Here is a 16,246-nt window from a genome sequence, read left to right as displayed (position 1 = left end):
AAGAATATTTCTAAAGATATTTGAAGTTCAGATCAGGTGGCTTATTTTCCATGTCACTGCTTTTTATAAAATATCTAAAAAAAGCTAAAGACTATTAAGGTATGAAGATGTTCTGCCTTGCTGTAAAGAGACTGTCAAAGTGTGTTCTTGAGTATTGTTTCACTTTTTGATAAGAAAATGGGATTAGATGGCAAAGCCTGTGCTTCTCAGGACTTTTCCACCCTTTTCAAGGCTGAAGCAGAACGGAGAAGCAAAATGTGCATTTGAAACAGGGATGTTGCTTTGGAGCTGGAGCTTTAACCCTTTCGGCCCTTCTGGTAAAACCATTTGAATTACTAGTCCTGCTTGTGCAATTCTTTGTGATTTTCCTAGAACACCACCACAGTACATCTGTTCATCATGGTTTGTAGCTGTGTTTGGAGGTTTGTTAGTGGTGCTAAGTGGCGATGAAGTGTGCTGGGTTGTATGAGAGTTTTCTGGTGTGAGCGGATGTCCCGTCTTGGCCAATCTAAGGGAGAAACTGTGTTCGGTTGGCTGTTTCCATTAGTGAACTTGGTATCTGTCTAGCTTGAACATTACATTTGGAAGCAAGTGTAAATGCAGAGGGTGAGATCTGCTTCATTATTAGCTGCACGTTTGCTTGTCCTACCTCCTTGGCATATATTGAAACATGAGAAATTCAGAGTGGTTAAAAATTACCCCAATGTGAAGTCTGTGATTTGATATCTTCATCCTTGGACACGTGCCATCAGAGTCTGCTAAGCTGAAGGGCCACTGGCAGTTTTAAGGTCCAGTGTCTGATGAAGCTCTAGGCTTAGGAATGGATGATTTATGTCACTGGAAAGTTAGAAATCTCAGCTTTCCAATAATAAAAAGGTATTTGTTTTGAACTGTGGCAGTATTGAGATACTGGGCTTTAAAATGGTGCTCAGATTTACCAACATGCACGTTTTCAGACTTAATTTCTGGTGTGAATTTAGCAAAACCTTTGCAAAGGCTGATCTCTGTTCTCAAAACCTGTGGTTATAAACTAAGGAAGTCTGAAACTACTGTGCAATGTAACAGCTCCCCTTAGCAGCTTTAAGGAAGCTGCTGATGTAACATTTCAGAACAATCTTTGTTGCTGAACTGGGAAACTAAGGATGATACCAATCGAAGTGAATTGAGTTGAGTAAATATTTTATCGTCACCCAGGCTGAGAAGTATTCAAAATGAGTGCAAGCACTTGTAGGACTCGTAACTAGTAAGTTCTGGACAGGAAGCATCATAACTTGAGATCAAGAGCTGAAAATGAGGGATGTGTACAGATCACTTATGAGTTTTTAAGGTGTAATTTAATTAATTAAACCGCTTGATATCAAAGAGGACTTGCTGTCCGTGGCTTGTATTGGTTTTCTGTAGGAGTTCATTAGAAGTTGATGATGTTACTATTGCTACAGCATTTTAGGGCCTCATTGTTTCAGAAAGAGTGAATAGGCATAATAAGTGATGCTCTCTGCCACAAAGAACTTAGGATTGCTATTATTAGCTGTTCAGAAAAGTTCTTTGTGTAGTAAAGAGAAGGAAGAAGGCAATTCTTTCAGGAACGGGACTGCCGGAAAGAAGGAAAATTAACAACCCCAGGAGACAATCTTGAGCTGTCTCAGTTTCTACTGAGCTCTGGGGTTTATACAAGTGTGAAACGTCCCCTAACTCAGTGCTTACTGTCCACTCATGCATTCGACCCTCTGTCCAATCTGAGCTGAAGTTAAATGCCTTCCACATGTGAGAGAAGTTAAAACCTGGGCGTTTTTCCAGCTAGTGAAGTCTTTCAATGTATGATGTAACCAAACCTGGGGAGAAGGAGTCGGAATGGGATTCTGCCTGACAAGAGATCTCTTGATCCAGCAGAAAGTGTTCAGGCATTGAGGGAATATAATAGGGATCCTTCTGCTAAAAGCACAAGGTTTGATTTACTTAGTGTCTCTTTTTATTGTAACATTTGCTGAAACAACATACATGCCTTTATAACTAGATATGGCCTTAATGGTAATATTTCACTGGATTTCTCTCTCTGTCATACTGTATTTAAAACATTATAGGATATAACATACATTAGCCAGTAAGTCCTCATAAGCAAATGTGATATTTTGCCACTCAGGTTGCAGAATCAATAAGAAAAACTTACCATTTATGCTTTTGTTTGGCTTATGCGTGAGTCAATCACAAAGTTAAATTCATCCTGAGTTGAACTTGTCGCAAGAAATTTCTCCAATTTCCCATCCTTAATTGTCTTGCTACTGTAGTTTCAATTAAACTAAGGTGGGATGTTGCCAAGTTTTCAGAACTTCCAACTGGGGACTCCCTGTGTACGAATAGCCTGTGGCATTTTGTATTCTTTGGGGAGCGGAGAACGATGTTGCCAAGTTTGCATTCAGTCATCCATCACTTATGAGCCTACTGGAGGTCCATTCTTCCCCAGCAATAGGGGAGCTCTGCTTCCCACTTAGCAAGATTACTCACACAGAAACGCCTTCCCCATAACCACAACTGTGCAGGGAAGAGAAAGGAAGCTTTCTTCAAACTTTTGACAGAAATGATATTGTTTCATGCTTAGAAAACATATTCTTTCTAGTAATTGAGCAGAAAGTACGGGGTGGTAGAACAGAAATCTTTAATACAGATTTTAAAAACAATTGCTTGAATCACAGGCACAACAAAGGTCTATTGCAGCAGTCTGCCTCTTCCCCATGCCAGGCTATGGCATCGACTGTATGGGCATAGATATCAGCCAAAATACTCAAAGGAGTCTGAAATCTGGTGCCTGCGGGAATTCCGCTGTAATGATTTTGCTTCGACTAATACTTGAGAATTTGTCTGTGCCTTATCCCAAGATGCACCAGAACATTGTAAGCTCATAAACCAGAAATTACAAATGCAAATTTTCTTATGGCATTATGACATTAGCAATAATATTAAGCTAAACTCTTGGTTCTTCTTTACATTTATGTTCTTTTACGCTATGCTGGCAGTATTAAGCTAAAAAGGGATGTCAATATCTTCTTCTGAGTAGACATGAAAATTAAACAGTGAGATTGTTTCCTTGTGTGCTCCTAAGAACTGGCTAAATAGTTATTTCCACAATTAAGGAACTCCTGCTGGACAGGGCTTAAGAAAAAGATTTATTTCCCAAGAAAAGAGTTTGCTTTTCATTCCTAGGAAATTAAAAGAACTGACAACAGATTTTTGTCAGCCAGTTTTGGGCTTGTCTTGAAGAGGGAATTCAGGGTTAGCAGGTAGGAGAGCCAACTGGGAGCTGAATGCTTTTGACCATGGTGTTCTGCCTCTTGAGTCCAATGAAAAGCCTTTATCTGGACAGGAAAGGTTCCCTCTCAGTATGTTATACGCTTCAGTACAAGACTTGAGTGGTTATCTTCCTTCTTGGCCTGGCATGATCTCGTTTTGTCCCAAGTCAGTTTGTCAGGCTTTCAAAAGGAGCTCAGTGTCTGCCTTGCACTGGTTCTTTGTTTTTACTGGTTCTTTGGGAAAATCAGCCCTTTTGGATATGCTGAGTGCTCCTAAATAGTTTCTCTGTGCTCTGTGACAAAGGTCTATGCCAAGAAAGATATAAAGGTAGCCTGTGATGTGTAGGCAATCCATTCCTCTTAGTGAGACAGTGTAACACATATTTTTCCTTTACTTGTGGCTTGTACTTCCCTTCTGCATTGCTTGTACTACAGTAATTCAAGTCTGACTCAGAATGAATGCTGCACACTGTAGGCTACAAGTCAAATGAGAACAGGATGCATATTAAAGGAAAGATCTCAGATCATTTTTCTTATTGAAGTATTTTGGCAATGTAAATAGTTTCCAGGAAGAAATACTGGCGTTTCCCATGGTGAGCAGTCCTTATGAATATCCTATCTATTTTTCCAGTTTGGTGGCCAAGTGAAGTGTTTATTGGAGGATATACCATCTACAAGCCAGGCAATTTATATTTCCACTGCCAAGCGTTAATTATGATGTAAACTTAGACACTTTACAGCTTAGCAAGTCAATCACAGTGACCCAGCAGCACAAGTGCTGCAGCTCCAGGTTTGATGGAAAGAGTGCAGGACCTAGAGAGAGTGCCATTCTCAAATGCATTAGACGTTATTTATATTTTATTTGTCTTTCACAGGACATTATTTCATATGCAGTTTATTTACCTTAGTAGTAGTATACTGGGATTTGCCAGGGTTGCTGGCAGAAGCAAGGAAATATGGTTTACTACCAGCCAGCCCTGTGTGCCTGTCCCCACTGCTGTCCAGGCTGTCGTGTCTCTGGGAACTTGGTGTCACTGCCCCATCTGCGCTCTCAGAAGCTCTGTTCTTCTGGTGTCATAATGCCTAGATTAATACAGTGCTTTCCAGGTTGTGGCCTTACTCTCTTTCCTACTATTCATGTCACTCAGAACACGTGCAGGAACGCTTAAACGATGTCTTATTTTTTTTTGTTTTTTCTTTGTATATACATAAAATTCACATAAAATTCCCTGATGACAGAAGTTACAGAGAAGGCAGAGTTACTGAACGCCTTCTTTGTCCCTGTCCACTCTGCCGGGGGGTGTCCTGAGGAGCCCCGTACCGCTGAGGCCCCAGAGGAGGGCAGGACAATGGAGGAGTTTGCCTGGGTTGATGAGGACTGGGTTAGGGAGCAGTTAGGCAATCTGGACATCCATAAATCCACGGGTCTGGATGGGATACACCTGTGGGTGCTGAGGGAGCTGGCTGAGGTTGTTGCTGGACCACTTTCCATCATCTTTGCCAAGTGTTGGGAAACAGGAGAGGTGCCTGAGGACTGGAGGAAAGCAAATGTCACTCCAGTCTTCAAAAAGGGCAGGAAGGATGACCCGGGTAACTATAGACTGGTGATTCTGTGATGTAAGAAAAGTGTAATCCTTATAAATAGAAATATCCCTTACATATATTCTATAACCTTATATTCTATTAATATGCCCTACTGCACTGACAAAAAGGGGCTGTAGTGTGAATAAAAATTGAGACTATGGTGTCTAATTTCAGTGGTTACACCTGGGGAAAGAGCTTTTTCAGCTGACATGAGCAATTACTATTTCACTTCGATATGGGGGGTGTTGAATATGAACATAGTATACCTGCTTGACATTGTCTTAATTATATGGTAGAGAAACTTATTTTTGCAGAGGATGCCTTGGCCTGATCTGATGTGTTTTGTACTCATGTAGGTCAGCAGTCCTGTTCATGGAGTAACATGGGGATAAACCCAGTTTGACAGAGAGGCAATTAGAATCCACTGAGCATTTTTCATGCACAGAGTGGCACTTCATTGTCTGCATTATTCCTTCTCCACTTCACTCCAGCTTTTGTTTCTGAGGGGTTGGTTTTCTCCTGCGCAGAATTCAGAGGCTGCCAGCCAAATTCTCATGTGACACAACTGCATTGATTTCACTGGAGATCTGTTGCTGGATAATTGAGCTCCACATCCCTTCTTTTATTCCATGGCTCAAATTGCTGTCAGTTCAGACTTTAGCACCGACAGGTCTCAAGTCACCGTGGGTTAAGAGAACGAGGTCAGAGCGGTGCTGATGGAGGTCTCTCAAGTCTCCCATTAGTGTAACAGTGCCCAATTTGTTGACATCTGAAACAGCAGCACAGATTTTTGTCCGCATTCAGTCACCATTGCCACTAATCACTTGCTCAGGGCTGTGTATATGGCTGTATTTTCCATTACATTACATAAGCGCTTCTGCTTTACATCAGAGCACTGAGAAACATCCTCAGACTGGACTTTTTAGAAACAGTCTCCTCTCTTTTTTCCAAATGCCTTGCATTCAATTTGTTTCATATATTGTCAATCTGATTTATATTTTGTCTTGCCAAGCTGTAGTTAATTTCACTCCATCTTCACTTGTATATTTTGTTCTACTCAGAGTTTGCTCGGTTGCCAAAGATGCAAATTCTTGATGCTACCGCATCTGACAGAAGCAGGCCAAGCAGATACCAAGCCCGGAGGCTGTTACTGGAAGTCAGATTTCAAGGAAATCCTTCTGTGGTCTTGTGAGTCAGAAAAATCTGCACATTCCTGCACCATTTCAGCTGTTAGTACCAAGGACAGAGGAGCTCTGGCAGGGAGGAAAAGCCGCCCCAATCAACTAAAGATTGGTTTAAAAGCAAAGAATTGTCCGGGGAAGGGTTTCGCATCCATTTCCCCAGCTTTTTTAAGACAACAACAGCAGTCTGCTGATGACAGGGGGCAAGTAATAATATTTCTGTTTGCCAAGAATAGTATAAGCTTTTATGACTGAGACATTTTGAGAGATGTCATTTTCAGTGCTTGAATAAGTATATGGTTAAATCCAAGTAAAATTACAAACCGCATGCAAATAATAACCACAAGGCTTAATGGGAGTATCCTGCTGACCAGTATAATCTGTAACAGTTCATACTACTTAGACACTTCTTGTTATTCCAGACCAATACATGTGTAAATTATTTGTGCTCTTAGTTTCAGCAAAGTCATTACAACGGAAGAATTTGACGTCAGTTACCTCCATGTGTGACATCCCTTGAGCTAAAATCAGTTTAAATATGGAAAAGTGTGATGCTGGTTGTATGGGATAGAATTTTGGCTAACCTTTTCTGATCCCTAGGAGAAGTTTACAAGCTGACATTTAATACCTCAGTTGTGAATCAGAGGGACAAATGAGCCTGTCCAGGCTCCATATCCCCAGAACTGGCTATTGCCTTGTTCTCAGAAACTTTTGCTCAATGTGAAAGCCGTGGAAAGAAAATTCCAAGGTCCTGAATTTTGGCTCTTCCCATCTCATCACAAAGCCATCTAGAACTTCATGAAATGGGCTGTAGAAAACCTATAGGTGGTTTTGGAAAAAAACACTGTGGAGAAGGGTCTGGAAATGAAGCAGAACTTTGCATGTGGAATGAATGTAAGTTGCTGTGATTCATGCAGAAAAGCACACAAACCTCATGGTTTGAAACTGCATCAGCAAAGCCCTCAGAATATTTCTAAGTGAAGTCTCTAATGTCTGCCCAGAAAATAATGAGCTCCTGACAAAGTGTAACTTGGCAAAGAAACTTTCCAAAGACAAGTTTAGAAAACCATAGATCTTTTCCAGCTCTGCGTCTTTGCTCTGAGGAGGAAAAAGCCAAGAGACCGAGTGAATGCTTTTGCTATTAGGAAAGGCTTTATTAAAAGGTACAGTGCATACTTAGGAGGTAAGAGCGATTTCTGCTGTGAGATTATGCCCAAAAGTTGCTTTAGCTGTGAAAGGGGTATTTTATATTGAAAAAGGCACTAATCTAGGCTGCAGTACCTGTAGCAGCCCTGCTATGGACCTCATTCAGTTCCAGATTTAACAACCTAGAGCTCCACTTATGTCTTCAGAGACTAATGGGTAAAACTCACTTTTGTGCTGTAAATGCAAACGGGAGATTCAGTGGGAAACGAAGCAAAAGGAAGATGTGAGCACATCCCTTCTGCTTTCCATGGAGCCCTTCTGAGATGACCCATTTCTATAGTTCTGCTTCTGTTTTTAGAACAGAGACAGGTTTTCTGAATCCATTACCTTTGTTGCTGTTCACATCACTTATGTGTCCTGCTGTCCCAAATCCACAGTTTGTCAAGGCTATTTTCTTCCAGCTCTGAGAGCTACAGTAAAAACAGAGATTGCTTTGCAGATGGGAGAAAAGAAGTATTTAGCAAATGTATAGTCCTATTTTTTTTTTTCTCTCCTCTCAAGCTTGTAGCAAATTGTTCTGCTTGACTGATTGCTGTACACCCTGCCACGAGTCTGAATGCAGCTCAAAAGCACCCCACTGACCCGATTGTTTTGTTTCTCTCTTCTGAGTTCCCATTATCAGAAATCGATGCTCAAGTGTCTGAGCTCTTAACAAAAAACCTGAGCTCCAAGGACACACAGGAATCCCTGTTAACTTGTGCCTTATCTCAGTCACCAGGAGCTACACTAGACAGAGTTGGTGCTACTTCGCCCATAGCTAACACTTCTTCTGTTTCTCTTTTTTAGTTTGTATGTAACATGTTTGAATAATTTGCCCTGTTAAATGACTGGTTTGTTTCTTGTGGTTTGTATAAAAATCCTTCCGTGGTTTGAGCTGGATGTAGGATTCTTCTTTTTGTCTGAGAATATGAATCACATCAGTTGTGTAACGGCAGATGTTGCTACACAACGGTGGGTACAGCTCATCATGGAGGAAGGTTGTGTGTACATGTGTGTGTCAACGATTACTCTGATTTCATAAAATGTCTGGAGAGCATTACAGATGAAAGGGCATTTTGCAGATATAAGATAATTAGCTGCATCCATGTATTTTGTTTCCCTTGCATATTTATCTTAAATTTTCTCATATATTTTGCTGTGCATTTTGTTAACCTTTTTTATTTCCATGGATTCATCATCTTATTCTGGTTATTGGCTTGGCATATCCTATATTTTGGTTTCAGATTAAGTCTTCAATTTTCTGTTGTTGCTCTAGAATTTCCAGCGGTCATGCTATTATCTGCATATTTGCAACGCAACTCTGGTCAGACTTTCTTCTTCAGTACAAAAGGTATTTCCCCATTTCTGATTCCTTTTCTCCCTTATGTTGCAGGGGATAACCCTTCAGTTCTTTGCTTTTTACTTATGTATTTTCTGGCAGTTTTATAGCACTCTGCTGGAAGATATTTAATTATGGAAAATTGTCAGTACCTTTTCTATAAGGTCCTTGAAATACTTAATTCACCGAGACATACATCTCCCCCTGTGAGGTTTTGCTGGTGGATACACAGAGACACACCAGATGATTTATACAATAATTTCAGTGCCGGATGCTTGAGTTTGAGTCCTGGACTCTAACCACGAGACCACACGATTAATCCCGAAGTCGTGAGCACTTTCTGGACTCTCTGCCGAGAGCACGTGGCTCTGTGGGAACCCAACGTCTCCAGCCCTAACGAGCCAGCTCCATTTAGCTTCATTTCCCTCGTCATGGTTCAAAGGCCTTGAGATGGCAGACCCTTGGTTAGGAAGCTTTTGTCTCAACCACAGTTGAGACTTAGTTTTTCTAGGCCTGGGGAATCCATTCAGTGGGAGACCTGTTCATTTTTCACTTTGCTATAATACTATAATGTAAGTTGGTGCCTCACGATTCTGTTGAACTGGAACTCCCAAATGAACATATTCATTGGCTGCCATATATATATATATATATATATATATATATATATGCAGTTTTCATCTTAAAATTTATTTCCACGTTGATTTTCCCACCAGGCAGTAGAAGACTCCCTAGTACATCCATCAGGCACTTTGTATTCCAAACTTTATGAACGGAAAGGCTCTGCTCTGCAGAAAGATCCATCCTCCCAGCACCACAAGCCGAGGCTCCGCTGTGGCAGAGCACAAGTGAGCTGTGTCCTCCCTTGCCTCCCAGCACCTTCCACACATCCCTGAAGGACAAATCCTGAAGATAAATCCTCCCTTTCTTGTGCTGCCTGCACAGCAGGACCCAAATCACAGCAACGTACCAGCCACTGTTGTAAATGTCAGCTGTATTTTTAAAAAAATTTACTCCAAATGAACACTTGTTCAGCTTTTTCAGCTCAGCGTTCAGAGTTTCACCTCTTCACATAATAAAGGGAATAAACTAAATTTGTAGAAAAACCCTGTGCATTTTATAGATGCAGCATTTTAATTTCCTGGGCTTTGCACCTCTGATGTAGAAAGAAGCAGCAACATAAACCATGCGAGACATTGCTTCTATCCAACCACTGCAGTTTGCATTATTCCCTTTAACTCCTTGAGGAGCATCCTTTTTACACAATCTTATCTTTATTTTGCCTCAAATAATAACTATTTTTCCAAAACAGTAATACAGAGACATATTTTTAGCTGTTCCAGTGGAGAAGACAGGGAAATATTGAATGAAATAATGCAGCATGAGAAGAATGGAGGAGTTTGCATTTTTTTTCTAATATAGGGAATGACTGATGTCTGGAATAATGTATTTCTAATAAGTACAGGTATTCATCAGTCGATATCTTGCAGTTTATAAAATCTTTGAGTGCTTACAGATAAATCAGAGCAAAACATCTCAAGCTTTGCTCTTAAACTTCACAGTCTAAACTGACCTTGGGTGTGTGTCCTGCAGGGAAATTAGTAATGATTTAGTTGTAACTCACTCCTTCCCTGCTGTCAGAGCTGAGCTGGTGTTCCTATCCCATTATAAAGGGAACTAAAAAGCGTTATAAAAGTTGTCTGAGCTGCAGGACAAAAGGATATTCTCATCCAAAGTGCTGCTTTTTTTCAAGTTAAATAAAAATTGGGGGCATATTTTAGTTTACTTACCTAATAATGGAACAAAAGCCTAGTGTGTCGGTAAGGATTTTGTGATGCAGAAGGTGGGTGCTGTGTTGCTCCAGCATGGGGATCCTTCAGTTTTTGCCACATAGATGTGTGTAGCTAATACCTGCCACTGGGTTGGGCTCTGTAAAAAATTTGAGAATAGGTTAAGACCTTTGTTCTCTCATCTGAGAGCAATTAATCCCGTTCTTGTGTCCCTTTCCCATCTTATTCCCCTCTCCTTTTCCTGTTGGATAAAATGAAAAGAAAAACAATTTGTTTATTCAATTCTCAGTTCTGTCTGAGACCGTTTTTTAAAGACCCTTCTTTTGTGAGTTTAATCAGATGCTCGATAACAGAAAAAGCGTTGCTAACTAACCTGGGGTACAAAGAAGCCCCTTCAGAGGAAAACATGACCTCATTGTCAGGATTACTCTATCACATGAATTCAGACTCCATCGCATACCCAAAATAAACGTTAAGCTCCATTTGTACTGAAGTGCTTTATTCCCCTCCGTCCGGCAGGGCATACACTTTGCCAATGTCTTCCTCAGCCACTGGGATTAAATACGGATGGAAATTCGGCACAAGAGGTGGATTTTCCTGGTCACAAATAACCCGCCATGTGCTCCAAAGCTGCTGGCTGGACCCTGCGTTGGGCCGTTGCCCTCCTGGAACCAGCGGGCTCTGGCACAGGTTTGCAGTCGTGGAACAAGTCTGGGTTTTGCTCACAGCCCCCATTATCTGGCTTGGTTTTGTTGGGTGCTCAGAGCCTTGGCAGCCGGGAACTGATGCCGGGAATGCTTGTGGGGTCACACACCAAATAACCCTTTGCCAGGAGGTGGCATGCATCCCTCCCCCATGTACACCAAGCGACACTGGTGTATTGCCTCGGCGCTCTCAGGGTATCTCACACGTATTATTGGACAGCATCCATGTACTTTTTGTAGGTACTTCTCAGGAAATATGTGGATTTCCAGCTGGGTGCTTAGAAATCTCAACTTGGGTGTAAAGATATTGCTTGTATTGCCTCTGTGAATGAAAAAGACATGGAAAGCAGTCTCCCATCCTGGCACGCTTTTGCTAGACAAGGTATAGCAGCAGAGACCTTATGCTCTTCAGTAAAAGGCAGGGAAGGCTTCTACAGTTAAATTAAAAAGGCAAGATTTTGTCATGTTACAAGCTGGGGGCATATTTGGTTTAGACCACATTATCTGTAGTCAGGAGGCATGAGTGTGCTTGAAGGCAACACATCTGTAAGCCAGACTGAGATGTAGCATTAATTAGTTTCTAATTATGCACATTTAACAGTATATTACATGCGAGATTAAACACCAAGTTATGAGCATGGTCTGATTATTTCTGCATTACACATCTAAGCCACTCAGCATTTATCTTCATTCATTTTAAACTCGGATAATTTCATTAATTCTAGCGGCATCAAAAATTAGTTAAGAGCTTTGGATTCCTGTGTTTAGTATGTTTCCTCCTGAGCCTGGTTGGCTGTGTTATAACTATTATGTCATGCCACGTTGAAAGCTTCTCATATAACTGTGTTAAAATAAATGTAAGGCTCTGACACAAGCCAAAAGAAACTGGGATGTCCAAGGATTCAGTGGATGCTGTTTCCTTAAGGTCTCATCCTGTAAATGAGAATTCTGCATAACACTTGTGATACCCGGTGGTGGGACAGCAGATGTTGCAAAACTTGGTTCTTGAGGTTTTCCACTTGGTGTTCATGATCATTTTGGTTAGTTGAGGATTCAGGCTGTTGTGGGAGCGTTACGTTACAATACATGCTGTGCTATTTCTTTAAGGGATAGCTGGCTGCTTTAGCATGACATTCTGAACATATAACTTTGAAGTTATCTGCAGGAGGGAACGTTCAGGGCAGTGGCCTCTCACTTGGGTGCAGGAGGTGTCCCCAGGCCATGACTGTCACGCTTGAAATGGAAATCTCCTTACAGTAACACTAAGTATTTCAATCAGATTAATATTCTTTAATAATGTTAATCTCAGGTTTGTTATTTAATTTTCTCCGGTGGTGGCTGGCCTCTAGAATGGCTCCAAAGGAAGCACTGAGTTTATTCTATAAATGATTGTGTAGGCATGGCCTTAACAAGAGTATCTTGCCGTAGGACAAATTATAATGGTGAGATTCAGGCTGGGCATGAGGAAGAAATTGTTGCCCTGAGGGTGGTGAGAGCCTGGCCCAGGTTGGCCAGAGAGGTGGTGGATGAACCATCCCTGGAGACATCCCAGGCCAGGCTGGACGGGGCTCTGAGCAACCTGAGTTGGTGAAGATGTCCCTGCTCATGGCAGGGGGGGCACTGGGGGAGCTGGGGAGGTTCCTTCAACCCAAACCATTCTATGACCTTACACACAGTAGCCCTGAACATCATGAGAGTTGTTTCAGAGTTCTGCCTCTTTAGCCAAACTATAGAATTTCCAAAGGCATCCTGTTTTGCCATTTTCACCATCAATCTTGTTTACTGTCCACCTGTGGCTTATTTAGTAGGTGATTCTGATTGAACTGTAACCATTTGGCTATTATTGTTTAAAAGACTTAGGTCTTCGTCTAATGTAGGTAGTATATAACTACATTAAGAGACAGCCTCTGGCATGAAGATCATAGAACTTAGGCAGAAAGAGCATGTAAAGTCTTTTCATAGAGGGTATACCAAAGAATATCTCTAGAGGAGGAATTTGAAACATAAAAATAATTAAGTAATTTATTTTCATTATTTGCACTTTCTTTAGGGTGCAAATCTGCTAGAGACTTATTAGAAATCAGGATGATAATTGACTTGGCTAAACTCATTCAAGAAGTTAATTAATGACCTCGGTTCTCACAAGTCCCAGCACAGTGACATTTCCATACCCCTGGCTCTCCGCTGAGTTCTTGCTCCTTTGCTCTGGATGGAATAGCAATAGCAGCAATAGTATGTGCAGGTAGACTTTCTTTGCTTTTCTCATCATCAGCCAGGTAATTCCTAAGAAACATAAATCAAAAAAGTATTTGGGACTGGAAGGCACCTCTTGGTTGTTGAGTTCAATATCCTGTTATTGCAGGCACCGCATCACGTAATCTGGTTTTCACTTCTGTTTAATTTCTGCACGTTTTCAGCAGTCATTTTCTCTTAGCTGTATCGCTGCCAGCTGAGTTAATTTTTCATTTAATTCATGAGATGTGCTCCTTATATTTAATACTTTATTGATCAAACGCGTTACTGATACTAGAAGACGAGCACCTCTGATCTCTGAACTTTTGCTCTGCTTTGAATAGCAGCCAAACTCCTTGTTTAGTTTGGAAAGGTCTGTTCTCTCTCCGAGACCCTGAACAAGGATAAGACCTAGAGAGATTTTCCATGGGTAAGAGTACAAAACTTTTGAAACAAAGTAGTTTATAATGGAATAATCATGGTAATTTAACTCAAAATAGTCGCTGTAGGACAGAAGTTTTAGTCTCTCATGGGGCTTCTTTTATGCTTATCATTCAGAATTTACCATAGCTCTTTCACATTTTTATGGATATTGGGTTCAGTGGGTTATTTTTCCTTTCCCTTTTGTGGTACTGTCATGCTGAAGGCTTTGAAATATGAGCCTTTGCTAAATTCTAAATTGTACACAAAGCAATTAATTGAAATTCCTTCCAAAACAGCCTTGGCGAAGCCCTGTCTACATGCTGCTTTGCAGACAAGGTAGAATGGGCGGAGGCTAAAATGAATCCAAATGATTTTATTTAAAGATGATGTACAGTGGAATCTGTGAACCAGAAACTATACAGAGTAGAAACATCATCTAAGAGAAAAAATAACTGAAGAGCTTATGCTTAGCTGAGTGATGTTTAAGGCAGGAACCCACAGGCTGGATGGGGCAAACTGTATCTGTGTGTTTATTTGGATTGCTGCTGTTTGTAATAGTCTGAGATATGTCTGATTACAATTCTGGTGATCACCAGTATCTATTGTAGGGGTTACTTTATGACAATCTAAGGTTTGTTTTGTTTTTATTAGCAATTCCGTTAGTCATCAGAATGTATGACGGATGCATTTTATTAGCAATTCCATTAGCCTTCACAATGTATGATGGATGCATTCTGCTCATGAAAACTCTAATCTGTGAGAGCTCAGAAATCAATCAGGAATTAAGTGTGAAAATCCACTCCCATCTCTGCATTCAGTGTCCGTATTTGTAATTTCCAGACCCGTGGAGGGCGCTGCTCTTAAACGTGCGTTGCCAGCACTGGAGGAAACACCAGTGGCTTCAGGGTGTATCCAGAGCTCTGAGATATGGCTGTTTACCCACCTCAAACACAAACTGTCAGTTTGCCCTTAAATAAAAGGGTTTAAGCCATAAATGCAGATGCGTGAAAAGGGAAGAATGATGCTGTAAGGTGCTGTGAATGCCTTCTGGGATGTGCTTGTGGTTGAACACTGCAATGGGACCCAGCAAAGCTGGATCAGCTTCATCAGTCTTGTAGCAGGTAAAATACTTAGACATAAATGTAGAAATTTCTTGGAACTGGGGTATCTCAGTGCTGGCCTCTCTCTGTCTACATTTTCCATATTTAAAATGGAAGAATGATGCTTTGTTTGTCTAGAATAATGGCAAAATATTTTGTAGAAAGTGCTTTCTGCCATATGTACAGCACCCATGGGCACCAAGGAGTCCTTGTTCTGGGACATCACTGAATCACTTCAGTGACAAAGTGGATTTTAGTACCTGTAACACCTTCTATCTTTAGATTTCCTACTGCTCTAGTTAAACGCATTTTAAAACTTCCAGTTGTTTGCCTCTTTCTCCATGCAATTGTTGCAGAGGGTGCGTTCTCCCCCTTTTTCACTGTGGTTGGACATCCTCAGGCAGCAAGATTGTTTGGTTTATGTTCTTCTGTCCTTTTAATTTCCAGGAATAGGTTCAGTCTTTGAATCTGGAGCAGGGTGGGGTGACAAAGCCTTTCACTGAGTCCAGATCCATAGTTGTTTGAAGGTTTCCCAGATGTGGGATTTCTCGTATAGAAAACTATAGAGTATATGGAGGATGTTTTTTCTTCATGCACTGGCTATGGATGTAGAAGTGAAGTTGTTTGAATATAAATTAGCGGTAAGTCTCCACAGTTCAATTTGGAAACTGGATGGGTTACAGTTTATCATAGTGCATTTTATCTGTTAGAACTTTGGAAAATGAGGGAATCAGCTTCTTTCTTTCTTCTTTGATAGTTATTATTCTCTTTCCTTCTCTTCATGTAGTCAAAGACTGAAGAAAATTCCTGAATTAGGAATATTTCCCTTTGGAGCATCTAAGGACCTATTCACTATGTAGGGTGTTTAACTGATGTAAAAACAATCACGGCATTTCTTTGTCCCTTCTTTACAAGCCTTGGGGAACACAATGGTTTTCCAAATTACTCTAGATTTGGCTGCCTTAAAATTCTTTGCCTTAGAATGTGAATGAAGAAGGGAGGGGGGGAAAGGCAAGGATTTGGCTTTGATCATTTCTGCTGGAAAGATTCAGTACTGATGGGTTAGGATTGTTATGAATTTCTGCTCTCTGCTGTGATTTAATGTATTTTGACCTACACTGAGTAACCCTGCTGATTCCTTTGCCTTGTTGGAATTGAGAATGGAAAGAAAATAGTTTTCTGTAGTTGCGAATGTATGGAAACAGCAGTGAAAGAAGATGCAGTCAGAATTGTTTGTGATTTGGCCTGCTATGTCCAAAGTTTCAGCTGCTGTCCCCCCCATCTCTTTCTTTGAGAACATTTCAATCTATTTCAGACTTAATCCATCTGTGTGTGAGAAGATGCCTGGAGCCTCAAGAGTCGCGTGCTCTTGGCAAAGCTATGTTAGCACTTTTTCTTTAAAAAGTTGCATCTTTTGAAGCCTT

This window comes from Nesoenas mayeri (genome assembly GCF_963082525.1).
Source record: "Nesoenas mayeri genome assembly, chromosome: 18".
Lineage (NCBI taxonomy): Eukaryota > Metazoa > Chordata > Aves > Columbiformes > Columbidae > Nesoenas > Nesoenas mayeri.
This window is presented reverse-complemented; position numbering follows the sequence as displayed.